Source organism: Strigops habroptila (genome assembly GCF_004027225.2).
Source record: "Strigops habroptila isolate Jane chromosome 13 unlocalized genomic scaffold, bStrHab1.2.pri S16, whole genome shotgun sequence".
Lineage (NCBI taxonomy): Eukaryota > Metazoa > Chordata > Aves > Psittaciformes > Psittacidae > Strigops > Strigops habroptila.
In genome coordinates, this window is record NW_022651054.1 from 8,171,726 (window position 1) to 8,189,098 (window position 17,373).

Genomic DNA, 17,373 nt, shown 5'->3' on the forward strand with positions numbered 1-17,373 from the left:
GCATTAGGATATAGTTCATTCTATCCTAATCCTCACAGGGGTTGATTAATTCACTTCAGTAATTCATTAGAATGAAATTATATTCTAGATTACAGGGCAATAATAATAAATACTTTGCTGCATAGTATAAAGGGGAGTTTTGAAATAAAACTGTCATCTCTAGATGTCAATTTTTGCGTTGCCTAGTTGCCTGAGCTCCCAGTTTCTATTTCCAGTCTTACAGCTATCTATGATTTGGGGGCAAAATTACCCATGGCTTAATTCTGCAAGGTTCTGACATAGCTCAGCTATTTCTGTTGTTTGGAGAAATCTGCACATTCATCATTGGGTTTACTTGCTTGTTCTACTGTATGAGGAACTTTTGTAGAGAAAGTTGAGAATGGTTGACTATTCTATCTTTACATGTGTCGGGGCATCACAGCTGAATGCTGGTTGTTTCCAGCTACCTAATGTGCTTTGTTCTACAGGAGATTGCAAGTCAGCTTCATGGTGCTCTCCTGTATTGGTAAATTTTAGGCAGAGTATGAAGTTGGTATCTCCAGAGATCAAAGATCTCATTTATAATGACTTGTTGTGCCCTTGTTGTTCCAGTGCCAAATCTGGGAGGAGGAGGTGCATGTGCATGGGGGGAATGTGAGACTCTCACTACTTTTAATCAAATTGTTACTTATTTTATAGTTTTGGCATGTAAGGTGTGTTTTACACCAGAGATTATTCAGCTGTTGAGCCTGCTGGACTCTTGACATTTGTCATGATATTAAAAGCTTATTCAAAGACATCAAATAAAACACTTAGGAATGAAATTCAGACAGACAAATCCAGCTGTTGCATGTAAAAATAGCTACAGATGTCCTCAACAGAAGAAAGGTTTTCACACGTTGTTATAGCAACAGAAATTCAGTAGAACTTTAAGATTAGATATTGTCTATTTCTTCAAAATTTCCATTTAAAAAAGCACCCCAAATAATTTGCTTTTTTAAAGAAGATTTAATAGATTTAATTTACTCAGATTTAATAGGAAGAAGTTATGCAGTATATTATTAATTCCAACTTACAGGTTATATCTACCACTTTTGCATGATATAAAACATGATCTAACTTTTTTTAGTAAGTGGTCTAGTATCAGCTTGAAATACATTTCATGTTACCTGTGCAGCATTTGTAGATGTGGGATATCTGTTATGTTTTACTCTCACTAATTGTTAACACACACACATACGAAATCATATAATCACATTCTTCACGGAAATAGTTGTGTTGTGGCTGAAAGTCTGGAAATATGATGAGGAATTTATGCAGATATTTTGTTTTTCAGACTAGTATTCTGACCTGAAAACACAAATATTTCTCCTGTGACTAATGGGATTTATTTTAGCAAGTGTCAAATCAGCTCATTCTTTGTTTTGCAGCTGCTTTTGCATTGACTGTGATTTGTATTCTGGGTATTGCCCAATGGTTCCTTTCCCTAAATTTAGGGGATTGACATATGTGGCAGCAAGACTAATATTTAATTAGAAGAGCTTGTTATTCTGAGTGCTTCTGTTTAGCGGCGTTTTGATATGTTTTAGGCCTCTGTTTGAAAGTTGCTTTGTCTCCCTTTACTGCCCCACATTTCTTTATGCTTTGCTATCTGTCCTAATTTCATAATTATATAAACAATATTTAAACAGAAATCTACCTCCCAAACTATGGAACTAACTTGAGAGGCAAATCATTATTCATTTCATGGAATTATTACTTCTCTTGCCCTTTTCTCCCTTTGATGACTGAAGTATTTCTATAGTAGGTTCTTTGGGTCAGGGAGCTTTTTCTACTGTGTGCAGTAGCCATCACTTGAAATGCCACTGGAATACAGTAAGTGACAGTCCAGATACTGTGACTTCTAATACACATTGGTATACTTTTGTATGTTCTTGGGGGACTAGAGTAAAAGCATTGCCATTGAGGGTTGTATGTTAAGTAAGTCCTTCAATTCCGGTTGCCACCACACTGCTCTTACTGCTATCCTTTGTGCTTTGCTTTTGCTGCTGCTTTACCCTGTTCAGCCTTCGTATTGTACCTCCAAGCTGGTTTACTTTGTATGCTCACTCACTCGCATGGAGGTGACAGGAATACTGTCCTCAGAAGTGCTGAGTGACAAAGAAGACACGATTAGGATTCTAGTCACTGTCACTTGGCAAACCAGTAGATGGAACTGCAGAAGGAACAACACGTGGATGGAAGAGTTACATGGGGCAGATGCAGAAGTAGAAAGCATTGTGCAAGGATAGTGAGAAAGTAGTGCAAGAACTAAGTGGTGTTCTGTTTTGATCATACACAGTGTAATTTCTTTGTGATGACCTTATTTATGAAGTTACCTCAGGAATTTGTAAAAATGGTGACAAAAAAAGATGACAAATTGATATAGGGAATTCCAGTTAAATATCCAAGCGCTGTACCACTGTCACTGAGACAAGGCATGGAGCAATGGATAGGTATCAAAATGTTCCTTAGATGCTCTGTTTGCAAGAATGATCAAAACCTCTGGATAGCAAAGTATTATGTTATCTTTCAAAACTTTCAAAGGAACCTTGATGTGCTCGAAAGCAATTTTGCTGATAAAAAGGTGGTTCTGAAATAAATCAGGTGTAAATCTAAGGTATCCATTGATTGGAGTAAAGGTAATTTCTTCTATGCAGCTAAATTTGTAAATTCATTCTCACTTGGACTGAATAAAGAATTCCAACCTTTCAATTTCTGGGAAGTATAAGGAACCTTATTTTTATTTATTCTAAGTTATAATTTGAAATACTCCTGCTATTGTGTCCAAAGATACAGTGAACAAATGTCTAATACCTGGAAAATTAATGAGACCTAATTGGAGAATATTAAGCATATTTTACTGCTGCTTCAGTGTAACTTACATTGCAGAAGCAAGTTTGGGTTTGCTGGGTTTTTTTCATTAGACTTCAGGTTTGTTTCCATATGAAACTTGGTCTTGAAAATGACTATGACTAATAAAATCCTTAGGTCCTAACTTAAAAGAACTTAGGTCAGCCTTGTACGCTGTAGGAACATATTAAGTGGAATCATCTGGGCAAAAATAGATCACCAGAGAGTAGTAGATGAACCTATTACAAGCAAATCCGCTGGTCTTTCCAGTCTGAACAGGATGGTAACCATATCAGCTGAAGGAGAATGTTATATAGCTGCAAGAAGAGACATCTGAGGACGTGAGATAGTGGTTGCACAGGAAGTAACATCAACAACTGATTTGAGAGGGACATCTGTGTGATTGGGTATATCCTTGTTTGAATAAACTTTTGTACTTAGGGAAAAAGTATGTTTCATCAGTTCTCTTTACTAAAATCCAGATACCTTTGAACCTCTGAAATCAGCTACTGCTTGGATGATAAGCAATGATTTATGTCAGATCAAATCCACATGGTCCTGTGTTTGCAGAAGTTTGCCTGTAGTTCTGACAATTTGTAATGCTGCAAAGGTGTGATGTTTACTTTTATGTAGAAAAGGAAATTGAAAATGAAACATGAGAATTCAGGGTCACGGTAAAGTCATGTTGTCCTTCTGGATTCTGAGAGCTGCTGCTCTTATCGTACCTGTCTACCTTAATGAATCAGGAAAATGCAGATTTTTCCAGGAACTAGAAATTGCTTCTAGTTTTTCCATTTTGGGTATCTGTGTGCTTGTGGTTATCTATTATCAGTGTTCTAAAGTAATCCTGGATGATTTAGAGAAGTGTTCCATATAGTCTTCAAATACAGAGAAGAACTGGTTTTGCAATCAGGCTTCTTTAAGGTAACTCCTTGTAATAGCTTTTTATCACTGCAGTTTGATTTCCTTCCTGTGTCACGGGAGAATAAAGATGAAAGTAAACAACAGGTTTTGTAATTGAAATCAGTTAACTTCTTGCATTCCATCCTTGTGTAATTACCTGTTTAAGACTTTAGCTTAAAATAACTGAATTAATGGGATTTTTATACATACAAGTTATTAAAAATTACAGCTCGTTTTCAAATTAGTATTGACCATACAGTTAAATCAATAAATAAGTTCTAGGCCTGTTGAATTATTAGAAATCAAAAAGTTAATGAAAATTAGGAGTATAAAGGTAGGATATATATAAAAGGCACAGTATGTGTAATTATTTGACTACTTAGCCTTATAAATAGCATACAGAAATCGTGTTACACAGAGTTGCATACAGAATAGAGCAAAAATGTGTAAAAGGATTGCCTTAAAAAACCCCAAGCTAAGTACCAAGGTATAATAGTTAAGCATGAAAATAACTTTCCAGGAGACCTCTTCTATCTTGCATATCAGGTCTTTCATGAACAGCATGGATTTTTGTTTTTAGAACTAGTTCACATGAGGATAGTCCATCAGAGATATCCTCCCTAGCATGTAATTAAAACAGTGTCCTATCTGAAAAAGAATGTTATCCTATCTGAAGAATGGACCTGATTTTATGGAATAATTCTGTAACTTGGGGAAGATTTTGCCAGATTCAGTTCAGGAATACAGAGTCATATTTCAGTCAATGACCTTTTGTGTTGGCTTTCTCATTCCCTGCTTTTATTAGCAGATAATAGTCCAGTTTAAAAATACTGGTAAATATTCCCATGAAAACAGTCAATAAGTCACCATTACAATCCACTTATAATTTAATATTAGATGTAGTTTCAGTTAATGCTGTCATGTTCATTCAGTGGGACCTTGCCCAGTGCTCAGTAAACAAATCTAAACAAATGGATGCGAGAGAGTGAAACTCTTCTAGATTGCCTGCCAAGCTTTCCATTATTCATAATCAAGATCTTTTTTATTTTTTTAATAAGTTGACCCGTTTAATGATACAAATGCCTGTGAGTATAATTAAATTGAATTCTGTGCTTAAAGTGACCCTCTGATTCATGGGCATTTGCAGTGGAAAGAACAAAAATAAAATTAAAGCCTATTGAAAGGTACAGTAATTAAGTCTCTCAGTTCTGATTATTACCAGCTGGGATGAGAACAGTGGATAGGCAAAGAGTATTGCTCCAGCAAGAGGCTGCAGTATAGTGTACCCAGAGATCTGTCTGCATGGAGATGCTTCCCTAGGAAAAAAGATTTTATTATTATTATTTTTAATAGGGCAGAGAAGGCTTAAAAGAACTGGAATCATTACAGAACCATTTTTTACAAACAGATGTAAAAGGGTTAGTTCTTCAGTCTTGCATCTTTTTACAGCCATAAATGAGCAACTGAGGAACAAGCATAAAATGTTATCACCAGTGTAAAGGTCTGGTAGATTTTACTTACAGAGTTGGCTTCTCTTGCTCTAGGTGTTAAATGGAAATGGGAGACACAGCAGGCTCTGGACCTGAGAAAAAGATGCTTCTTTCACACAGTTAGTACATTATTTGGTGCCTGTTTGGAATGATTAAGTAACTAATCTGATTCTAAAAGCATGCCTTTCTCCTGCTTTGGACTGAGGGCCTGATTACAATTCTTAATTAGTTACCTCAATTCCCATTGATTTCACAGAGAGTTAGGACACACCAGTATCTTTGTGATCAAGCTCTATATTCTGTAGCCAGAAGACACTCTTATGTAGGCCAGGCACTGGAGGGGGTACGCAGCATTGTACAATGTTACTGCAGGTTACGTTATGAGGTTAATTAATAAGGGCTATGCTCTGGAGATACTGTGCCTCTTGAATTACCCTCCTTCCTTTTAAGGGAAAGAGCTAAGGGAAATTTCACATGTTTTTAATAGACGAGAAAAACCATAGAAAATAGGGCTGAAAAGCAGCTCAGGAGGTCATTTAGTCCATCTTTCTACCTCAAGGTAGAACTAGCTAAATCTAAACCATATCCTGAGAGGTACTTTTCTGACCTCATCTGTAAATTGCTGGCAGTGGTGATCCTGCACCCTCCTTATGCAGAAGCCTCCTTATGCAGGCTATTCCAGCTCTTGGTAGTTTTAGTTACAGGTGGAAAGTTCTTCTTGCTGCCTAATCTGAATCTCTCCTGTTATTTTTTTCAATAATGTTTGTCCCTTCCTCATTAACACAGAAAACAGTATAATGTCTTCATCTGCCTCATTGTTTCATATGTGAATTATCGTGTTTCCTTATGTGGCATCATTTATGCATGGGTAACATTTTGTAAAATTTTGATCATTCTCATTGCTCTCTGACTGCTTCTCTCTAACATTTGCACTTTTAGAACTAAAGTTTTTTCTGCAGTTGAATTAGTTTGGCTATTACATGGGTGGAAGAAAAGAAAAAATAATCAGAAAACAGATATTAGCCTTGAATCTAGTGGGTGTTTCAGGATGTATGGATGTATGTACAGAATGGCTGCAGCTTCAGAAGTCTTTTGGTGAGTAACCACTGCCTGTGCAATACATCTCATTTCCAGCACATGTAGTATAATACGTGACCCTTGAGTGTTCACAGGGCTGTAATTCACTGGAGGGCTCTGATGATGTCGTTGGCTTGGGAATGGTACCAGGGGCCCAGAAGTGAACTGGGGCGTGCATTCACTCTTTAGCCATCTGTTGTTTTTTATTACAGTCTTCAAATGCCTCATACTTTGATCTTACATATTTCTCCTACAATCTGAATAGCTTTTATTCCCCCTCCCCCAGGGGAAGTGAACTTGTAACCAGTAAAAATACAGGTATGGCTGAAGGAATACTCCTTGAGAAGGAGTTGTCTCTGTGAAAATGGTGGTGCATGTTTGAATTTTGTTCTGCCAGTTTCTATCTGTCCTTTTCTAAAACTCTTTTCAACAAGCATGGTCGGGCAAGCTCCTTGCTATTTCTATCCTGGATCTCTTAAGCACAGAAATTGCTCATGTAGCATTGAGGGGTTTTGTGCCAAAAAAGCAAATGGATGATTTTTTTTAAGTCTCTTCTGCGTTTGCTAAGCTGAGAATCCTGATATCTTCTGGTGAGTGGCTTAGGCCTCACCTAGGTCCGTAGCAGATGAAGTTTCTTATAAAGGAGTTACTAATATTTGAATTTACTGTCCATAATGGGAAAGTCCTCATTACCTATTCACTGTATGATGATGCATTATATTGAGTCCAGCACAACTTTTAAACAAATTATACTATATGTGTAGTTTCGTATTGAATTATATTCACTGCTGAGTGTTGCTGTGATATGTGTGCTGTTCCTTTTAAAAGAGGGGTAAAAAAATCAGGTTATCAGACATGGTTTATGTTAAAATTTATGTAACAATGATAGAATGGACTTATGTATGTTTTATTAGTTTAAAAGCAAGTAGCTTAGAGTTTACATATTATGCATGAACAACCTTGAAATACTGTGCTAATGGTATAAAGGAGAGGGCAGTAGACTGGCTTTAAGAGCGTATTCTGAAGTTACATTATGAATTTTGCCTGAGACAGAGCACTAAGTCTGTCTGGAGGCAGAGGTAACTTCCACTGGAAGACTCAATCCCAACCATGCAATGCAATGGACTTGGTCTAACAGCATTTTTCTGTCTCAAATTTATGTAAATCAAAGTGTTTCCCTGAGTACTCCCACTTACTAAAGGCTTTCATCAGGAAACAGCATAATATTAAATACATGTAGTGAGAAATCTGCTTTCTTTTTTTCCTTTTTTTTTTTTTAAATTGGTTTCTGCTTTAGATTCTTTAAAATATGACACTTCAACAGGCATTTTATTTCCAACAGTGAAACTCTGAAAGAAATAGAGAGAGAGACTGATTATTGGAACATCCTATAGTACAGCCAGGACTTTTTTTTTTTCCCCCCTTCTTATTTCCCCTATTTCCTGGCTGTTTCACATTTCTTGTCTTTTCATTCACCTTCACATCATAGCAATCTTTTGGGGAGGAAATGGTTTGTCCTGGAAGGATGTCCAAAGAAAATTTTGGGAGGTTTTCTCTGTTAATCATCAGCTTATCAGACTTGGGCTACACAAAGCAGAGGTGTGACTGGAGGTGTGGGTTTGCATTGGGTGTGCCTGGGCTAGGGAGTGGGATGTGGGAGATTGAAAAGATGATGGATGGAGAGGATAGGGAGGAGCAAATGGCTGATTATTTCTACCACCTTGGTCCCATATCAAAGGCTGTGGTGGATATAGGATACAGAAGGATTTGCAGTCCTGACGTAATGTTAGTCACTGTTTCTTTCTCCAATCAGTCTTTCTCACTGTTTTCCTTTAATAAATTCCAGACAGTAGCTGCAACGAAAGAGAAATACTTTCTACCTTGGAAGTGAAATATATCAGCATTTCAATCCCCCTTACAAATGAAACGCCTGAGACATTCACATTATAAGAAAGATGTCTTTAATTATTGTAGTAGCAAGTATGCAAATTAATCTCAATCATTCTATTAATTTTTTTCTTTCTCTCTCTTTTGGTAAGGCTTTGCAGATATCTAAACCTGAAGAGTTACTCAGACAAGTCTTATTGTATGTTATTGTTCTCTTCCTTGCAAACCTTTCATAACTGCTGCTAAAACTCAGAGAAAAGCTTTGATCACTGAGGTGTTAAAATCAGTAAGATTAGCTACTGTTTTCAGTTGGGATCACGTTAAACTCAACACATGTACTAAATAGGGCATATATACTCCTCCTTTTCCAGCCTTAATAACGTTTGCTATCAAAACAGACATTTTCTTTCTAACAAGACTAGATCTGTATTTAAGAAATGGCTATAAATACTAATATTTTTTCCATTTTCCTTCTTGCTAGGTAGATTGAGGCAATCCATTTTTCAGGAGGAAGAACACTGAGGGAACACTCCTTTGTTCCTTTATGACATTCCTGCAGTAGAGGGAGTGTAGCAGAGATATAAAGTCTTCCATCAAATGTAGAAACCCCTTTCCCTCACGTCCAGGACTATGATTGTTTCCTGGGATGCTGCCTACTGAAAAATAATGACATTTTCATAGTTTTATTTAAAAAAAAGGGGGGGAGAGGGGAAAGAGAAGACATTAAATAAATAAATAATGTAGCCCCCTGGATCAAAGACCTTAAGAAAATATGTAATTTACCCTTCTGTGTTGTCTAAATTAAGCTCACTTTTTCCTAATATAATGGTGACTCATAGCTAAAAGGCAGAAGAGCCTCATGAAGAATTGTGCAATACTGCATTACTCTTGACAAGCTATGCTAAATATCAAGACTTAATATATAGCTATAAACAGGGGACCCAGGCAGTTTTCCTTACTGGATTTTTCAGACCTCCTGCCATGGGCTGTCCTTGTGGGTAAGAGAGCATGGTCTGTGTAGGCTTTGAACATCAGAGCGAGGTGGATTTGCATTCTTCTGTGCATTGTTTTCCCTTTCTTTGTTTTGTGGTTACTTGGGCTTATGTCACTATTTTATTGTCATAAGCATTTTCTTTTGCTGCCCTCTAGCCCATACGAGCGTGTGCCAGTGCTAAGGCTCCAACCTGGCTATACTTTATTTGGGAATGAATTGATTTTTCTTTCTGTCTTTGGTACTAATAAAAATCTATAAATCAAATGCATGATTTCAGCATAAACGTGGAAGGGCTGATGATTATATAACCAGCTCTGATCAGAAAGAACAGGTTGAATATTGAAAAACACGGTTTTGATAAAAGGGTGAGGTTTTTATCACCAGTCCATTATTGTTTTATAACAAAGCTGTAACATACTATACTTATTTCATTTCTCTGATCCCTGAGGAGTTCATGTTGCTGCCTTTGTATTCCTCTGTATTTGATTTTGCTACAGCTTATTAACCTAATTTGAATTAGGTTTTTAGTTTTGAAATAGAAAGACAAAACTAATGAATGTAAGCCTAACAATTAAAAAGATAGCGTAGACTCAACAGGCGTTTTTTCTGCATATATAAAAATCTACAATGTTTTAAACTTGTAAAGGTTTTTGGATGCGGTCTTTCTGCTCCTACTAAAGGGAATAGTTGAGTTCAATTACCCAAGGTGCTTAAATTTGCATTTCTGGGGGTTTTTAGCATCTTCAGCTCATGCCACATCAAGCCCCTAGCTTTTCATTGTCAGTAACTTCAGGAAAGATTTGGACCTAGATTACTTTCATACTTCCTGTAGTTTTTCATCTGCTTTTTACAGTACTACTTAGAATAAGATTCAGAATAGTATTTGTGACTACATGGATGAAGCAGGCTTCTTCCTCTATCCTCTGTAAATTATAGGAGCAACTGCTAATTGTCTGTCCCACCTGTGGCACTAATGTTCCTGGTTCATGACCGCAGCTTTCATCCTACTATGCCAAGACAAAGAAATGAGAAAGTCATGAGGTGCTGTGGAACCCAGGAACCGAAACAGGAGAGAGACAGATGAGGAGTTCACTGAAGTAAATACAATGATACTTTATTAGGTAGTCTTAATTTTGTAATATGATGTCCTTTCCCAGCACCTTCTATCCAAGGATTAAAACATATTTTTCAGGTATTGATAAATTAAATTTCACAGTACTCTTCTAAAGTTTTAAGGCAATAAACCTATTTGACACCCAGATGGATGGACGTGTAGAGATTAAATGATTCGCTGGCAGAAGTGTCATTTGTCAGATGGAGAACTGGGAGCAGTGCTCAGTCTCCTATCACGTTACATCTTCCAATTTACTACCGCTGTGTTATTATAACTTAAATCTTGCTTTAACAGTAACTTTTCCTGTCTTATCTCTGAGCTCAGCTGGTGTTCCTAATCTTTTTTTGCCTTGGTATATTATTTTCAATCTAACCAATCACAGTTGTGTCTTTTAAGTGACTCCATGCATCATTAAAAAGCTCTCTCATGCAGGTGCACTATCTGTATTTTTAGTTGAAAACTCTCTGCCCTTGAGGCAATCTTTGTGCTGCCTGACTGTACTTCTGATAGATCCAACTGCATGCTATTAGCAGTCTTTTATAGCTAAATCCAACAAAGATAATTCATTGCTATTTTTCAGTGTGGATTTAGAATACAGATTTATTATTTTTTTTTTTACATCTGGTGCTTTGACAGTTAAAAATTCTCCTACTCCGGTGGCTCTTCTCATGGTCTGTCTAAACTCCCTGACAGAATTTTCTGTTCCAACTAAGAAAACATATTCGTATTTAATCCTTACTTGATTGCCTCCTTCTGAATTTGTTCTTTTGTGATTATGGAATTGCTGTTCTAGTTTACTGCTACCCTTAGTCCACAACTGTGCCATTCAGAGGCCTCTTTGTTTCTTTAGTTTTTCAAGGCCATTATCATTGGTAGAGTTGGTGCTGGTTTTGTGTTTTCAGGGCAGAATTGATAGAACTTTTTATTTTCAAAGTATTACTTGTCACAGTGTTTTAACGATGTGTTTTCTGGGTTAGCTACATGCTTTTGTGTGACCTTTGATCTTCTACCTCTTCCCTCTTCCTTTTCCCAAGAAGTCTGTGGGGATTGTTCATATTTAAGCACACATACCTATGAGTGTATGTAAATGTATTTCAGCTACAGATGTTGAGTGTTCTCCTTCAAGTCAGTGTCTCAGTGTGATGCTAAAGAATTGTGAGAGAAGGATGATGTTGATTGGGGGATGAGATATCAAGGCAGACAGATCATAGAATGGTGTGGGTTGGAAAGGACCATCTAGTTCCAAGCCCCCTGCCATGGGCAGGGACACCTTCCACTAGACCAGGTTGTTCAGGGCCTTGTCCAACCTGGCCTTGAACACTGCCAGGGATGGGGCAGCCACAGCTTCTCTGGGCACCCTGTGCCAGCGCCTCAGCACCCTCACAGGGAAGACTTTCTTCCTAGTATCTAACCTACCTCTTCCCTGTTTAAGTTTGAACCCAGATGATTCTAACCAATCTCATTTTTATTGAAAATATCATCATAGCTATAGAAAATCAAGATGATCTCCACATTATTCTGGTTAAATTTTAGCTTGGATAACTTCAATTCCTGTATTCCCGCTGTTCTTTCTAGCATTTTTTTGCTGTTCGTTGAAAACAGTTGTTTAATGTTTCTATCCATGGTTAGTAATTTGCTGTTTTTCATCCAAGGTAGATTGTATGTCAGTGCTGGTAGAAGTAATAATTTATTTTTAGATTTGAAATCCTTTGGGAATGTATAAACCATTGTAGATATAGACGATAATAATTTGCCTCCAAAGGTTCCTTATTTTTATTAATGTTTTGATTTCATATTCTCTCTGTGTATTGCTCCCTGAATACGTATTATCATTGTAATTTATAATGTGACTCCTAAGTAACTCTCTTAACTGCTGGTTATAACTGTGACACTGCTCCATTTGAAGAAGGTTTAAGCCCACTCATCACCGAGGGTGAGTCAGTTCTCACTATTGTATTATTTACAATCCTGGTTCATGGAGCTTTAACAAGTTCTGTTGTGTTTGAGCAAGACTTCTTTTGATCTTAGCAAGTTTTTGCCAGATCCTGAATTAACTTCCAGATAATGTTGCTTGTTTGCATTTGTTTATCTTCCATAGAAATAAAAACCTAAGATTTACACAGATATTACATGATTCTGTGTATTTAACTAGACACAGGATGGACCTGGGTCCAGGCACATTAACAATGCAGATTTTCACCCTCTTTCTAGTTTTTATTTTTCTCAGGCTCATGTTGTCTATACGCTATTGTGTGCTACCTCCTTTCTCGAGGTATTACCTAACAGCTTCTTTCTTATATTTAGAGGTCATGTCTTCTGAAGAGATCACAGATTTAATAATAAACTTACAGGAAAAGATGGCAGTCGTCTGGGGGGGGAAGGGAGGAGAGAGAGAGAAAGAAGAACTGTTGGGTTATTCTTACATGAGCTGCAATAGATTGGGAGCAGTGTTATTGCCTCTGAGGTAGGTAAATTGAATGTGTTAATCCAACATCACTCATACAAAATAGAACGGGACAAATAACATTTTAAGTAAAGACTGATCCTTTTGCATAAACAAAGCCTTAAATTCTGGTGAACTGACAGGTAGAGTCTGTGTTGTATTGAGAAGCCCATGGCAGAAAAACAATGTCTATAATCTTTCAAGATTTACTTTGTAATGTTATAGCTATAAAAGGTGACAGCTCTTATTTTCAGTTGACCTTATAACAGTGATTGGAATATGTACACATTTTTTTTTTTATTATAATTTCTTTTTTAGAATGCTGCTGGAAATAATTTTAGGGCATGTTTTCCAAGTTTTAAATAATTCACTGTCCCTTTCAGGGTGGAAGAGAGACTACAGCACTGCAGACTTGTTTGAAATCCTCAGCTTGTTCAGAATCAATTCATATAGCCTTTGTGCGCAAAAAGAGCTATATATAGACACATACTGCAGGCAAGCTGTATGTTCTGCAGGCTCAGGACCTGCTTTACCCAAAGCAAAAGCCATATTCTTCATATCGTGAGTATGGTCATTCCTGTGACATATGGCATCTTGAATACAACTGTCTCAGTAAAATCAGAGTGCAGGTTTTAAATAAGCCTCAGAACTGGGAGAATGGGGAAGCTAAGCCAAGGAAGGGGAGTGGGGAAGCACAGAGATCCGTGTCACTTGAACCTACTTGGTGGTTTGGATACTGTGGCTGATTCCTGCAATTTAACATGTGATGAAGCCAGTTTCAGGTGCCTTAATAACATGACATGGCCTGAAGTGGTTGCCCCAACCTGTTTCTTTAGTATTTTGTAGGAGGAGGTTTGTTTGGTTTTTTACCTCTCTAGGTTTTCATTTTTCCTTCTTTTTACTCTTTAGAGATGCTACAATTTGCAGCATTTCCTGCTGTAAACACATCCATATAGAAAGCGGAAGGTGAACTAAAAAAAGAAAACTCATTTGCCTTAAGCTTATGTTGCTACAACTACTCCCCCAGTTCTTCTCTCTGCAGCATTTGAGTGTAAATCTCTCCTTGTCATTTGTGGCCATGTTTCTCCTTGGAAGATTAGTGAATTTCACACTGGTGTGGTCCCCTATGAGGTCAGTACAAGGTGGGAAAGCAAAAGCTTCCCACCAGATTTCTACCCAGACACAGCTCAGCAGAGTCATGTTATCCCATCAGTCAATCAAGACAGATATTTGGATGCATCTTTTAAGCCCCAAAAAATACAAACTCAACTACTGCCTTTAACATAATTGATCAAGTACTGTCAGGATAATTTCTGTGTTGTTTTTTCTGTGTTTAATGTTTTGTGATGTGGCCTCTTAAAAAAGAGGAATGGAGGAGAGACACGACTTGGGATTTCCATGTTCCACCCCTGAATGTGAAGTTGTATTTCCCATTGTAAAATGAAGATAATACCTGTGCGTTTTTTCAGTTGAAGGCAGGAGGGATAAACACAGAGTTTAACACTGTGAGGTGCTTTTAGCTCATTAACTGCCAGGTATAAAGCCATGCTAAACAACATCTCAATGAATAAGTTCTGGTTAATAATACTGAATAGCAGTTTGAATGTGACTTGTACAATCAAATCACAGTCTGTGCCCTTTTTTCTTTTCTTCCTCCCCCCCTTTTTTTTTCCCAATAATGTGCTGTATTTGGGAAACTCTCTCCTACCTGCTCTTCATGAATAGGATTATTGAAGATAGATAGCAGTAGGCTTGCCTGTTGCCTCTTTAGGAAATCTTTTAAACCAGGATTGGCAGCAGAATATTTTACAGCCTATGGAAAAAACATCTGAAGGCTGCCATTGTGTTGTTCAGGCAAGAACAACTGAAAGCCCTAATGCATTTTATCTGCTGTTCTGTTCCTCAACACTATAAATAATTCAGATCTGTTGGCTTAACTACTACTGGCAACTGTTATTTATTAAGAATGACTGAAATAACTATGTGGCTCAGTAGAACAGAATGCATTAGGGACTTTAATGCGAAACAGAATAGCTAAAACATTTTGATTATCCTTTAAAGAAAAAACCAAAAACCCTAAGCCTGCCAATATTCTTTGCAATTCTGTAAAGGGCAGATGACAGTGGGAGTTAGGATGGGATCTTTCTGGAGTAAGTAAAGGTTTATTCCTTTAAAAGAGCATACATCCTGATCCTAAAGCCCCATTTATCCCTCTGGTATCTTGTTCTGTGCGCATTAATGTTGAAATTGAGGTTCTAATAACATCTTTAGTTTTCCCCACTATATGATGTTTGAATATAATTGTACTTATATGTTTATCTATAAAATTATTTTTAAAGGTACTGTAGAGCCTTTAATGTTTGCTTTTAATTTGATTTCTCAAATCAAATTAAATTTGATTTCTCAAATCAAATTAAGTGATTGAGCATGTCATGCTCAAGAGAAAGTAGATAGAAGAGCAGCAGTGTTTTCTGGTGATGAATGCAAGTAAATTGCTGTTCTCTTGTTCCATTCCTGGTTTAGGGTTGGTTAATAATATCTGGCCCTTCTTGGTGCTGTTCATCATTAGAGTTGAAATTGCTTTTCAGAGGTCAATATCGTTATCCCTATTTTGCAGAGAAAAAATTAAGTCACTGGAAGGGCTAAGATCAGGCAGGGTATTGCTGCAGCAGAAACAGAGTATGTTACTACAGAGTGGCAGATATTTGGCTGTACACCATAAGATGTATTGCTGTATAACACCAGAATGCTTTTGCAAGTCAACTGATCATAAATGGTGCATTTGGAATAAATTTTTTAGCACAAAGAAGTTGACATCCAGGACTCAGATGACTAATTATCTAATCTTACATCTGGCATAAACACCTAAACCATTTGTATGATGAACTGCATTTCACCAGGGTGAGAAGGGAGGGAGAGAACATTCTCTGCTGACTCAGTGGTCATAAATCTTCTGGAGTGTGTTTTGCCTTATATTTGATATTTGCTCAATGGGTTGAAAGAAGTTAAGTGATCAAATGTCATTCGAAAATCCTGGCCTGCAGCTTTTATTTTTTCTCATTTACAAGAAGATAAATATTATAATGCAAGCACAGTTATTTGGGAATCAGTTCTGTGTGGTGGTACTGAAAGCTGTTCATTTGAATGGGCACTGTAGATTCATTGTCTTCAGCCTTTTTTAAGGAAGTCATTTTGCATTTTTTTTGCCTTGATGATCTGCAGTGGAGATGAATATAAATGAAGAGAATGGTGTGCGCTGCTGTGCAGCATTTGGTGTCATTTGTTTGAAATTAAGTCATTAGCTATAACCGCACATACCATTTTTTTTTTTTTTGACTAGTAATCAGAGGACTTTGGCATGTTAGTCTGATCTGAAATAAAATAGATGCTCTGCATTGGGTGTTTCTTATTTTTTTCTGGACACATCGGATTTGTATGGTTTTATCTCTCTGGGTTAAGGCTAGCAGCAATGGAAGTTTATTTTTAACAGAGATAAAAGATAGGGGATGAATCAGTAGTAAGTAAATTATATACCTGAACTTTTAGGGGCGAAGTATGCCTGCTTTAACAAAGTTTTCTGCAACATGAACTTTTCTAGATGGTGTGTCATTAGTATTTTATACTAAGGAGAGAAATCATCAACAACTCCAACTAGAACATAAAATACCTGAAATAAAAAGAATATATGTTAAGTATCTTCAGTGCAAATTTGGACACACTTACTGATTTCAGCCAGCATCTCATTCTGGCTTGACAAAATACAGAGTTTATAAATCAAATCTTAGGTATACTGTGTACGGTTTTATGCTGATGTTGGCACAATTTCAGGTGTAAAATTAAATTACCTTTTCCAATAAGGCAGCATAGATTGAAGCATGGATGCCTTTCTTTGCTAATGGAACTAGTAGAAAGATATTGAATTATGCTGACTTTCAAATTGACTGAGAGCCAACAAGAGAAAAATCAATGACATTTTTTATGTCCTGTAGAGCTTTTAAACAGGCCTCACTCTAGCAGAGAAACTCACTGTGAGATAACTGTTGTTGCCGTAGGTTTTCCAGTTAAGAAATGTGCTTCTTCAGGTAAGGGTGCACCTTTCCTTACTATTCCAGACTTGGAGATGCTAAGTAGGCAGTGACTGATTTTTGCAATGGCAGTCGAAGTCTCTGGTTACAAGGTATGTGTGTCACTCAAATGCTAAGCATTTCTGTTGGAACAGAGAATGCACTGTGTAAATGTGCAAGCTAATCCATGTCAAACAATAACAAACCCCAGAAGGATCTTTTATCTCAGTATAAATTCCTTAAAGTTGCATGTAATTCCAATATATTATCTTTATTTTTTTTAATTAATGATAGAGTAAATACAGATGGTTTTTTAACTGTTTTTGCATTTACATAGCTGAATCCTAAAGATCTAAGCTTTATAATACATGCCCATCAACTGGCCTGCTGGTATTTTTAAAAAATTATAATATTGTTATACTTTTGTAAAATGCATTTTATAGCAGTAATTAAAATGGTATAAAAAAGGCTATCCAATCCCTCAGAATCATGTTGCTCAGAAAAGGTTCTGATTTAGATAGAAGGAGACT

At 36.9% G+C, this 17,373-nt stretch overlaps 1 protein-coding gene across 1 annotated transcript in view; it reads left to right on the forward strand.

Annotated features, from left to right (window-relative positions):
- Positions 1-17,373, forward strand: part of PPM1E (protein phosphatase, Mg2+/Mn2+ dependent 1E) — a 66,937-nt gene that overhangs the window by 29,045 nt on the left and 20,519 nt on the right. The window lies entirely within an intron of this gene.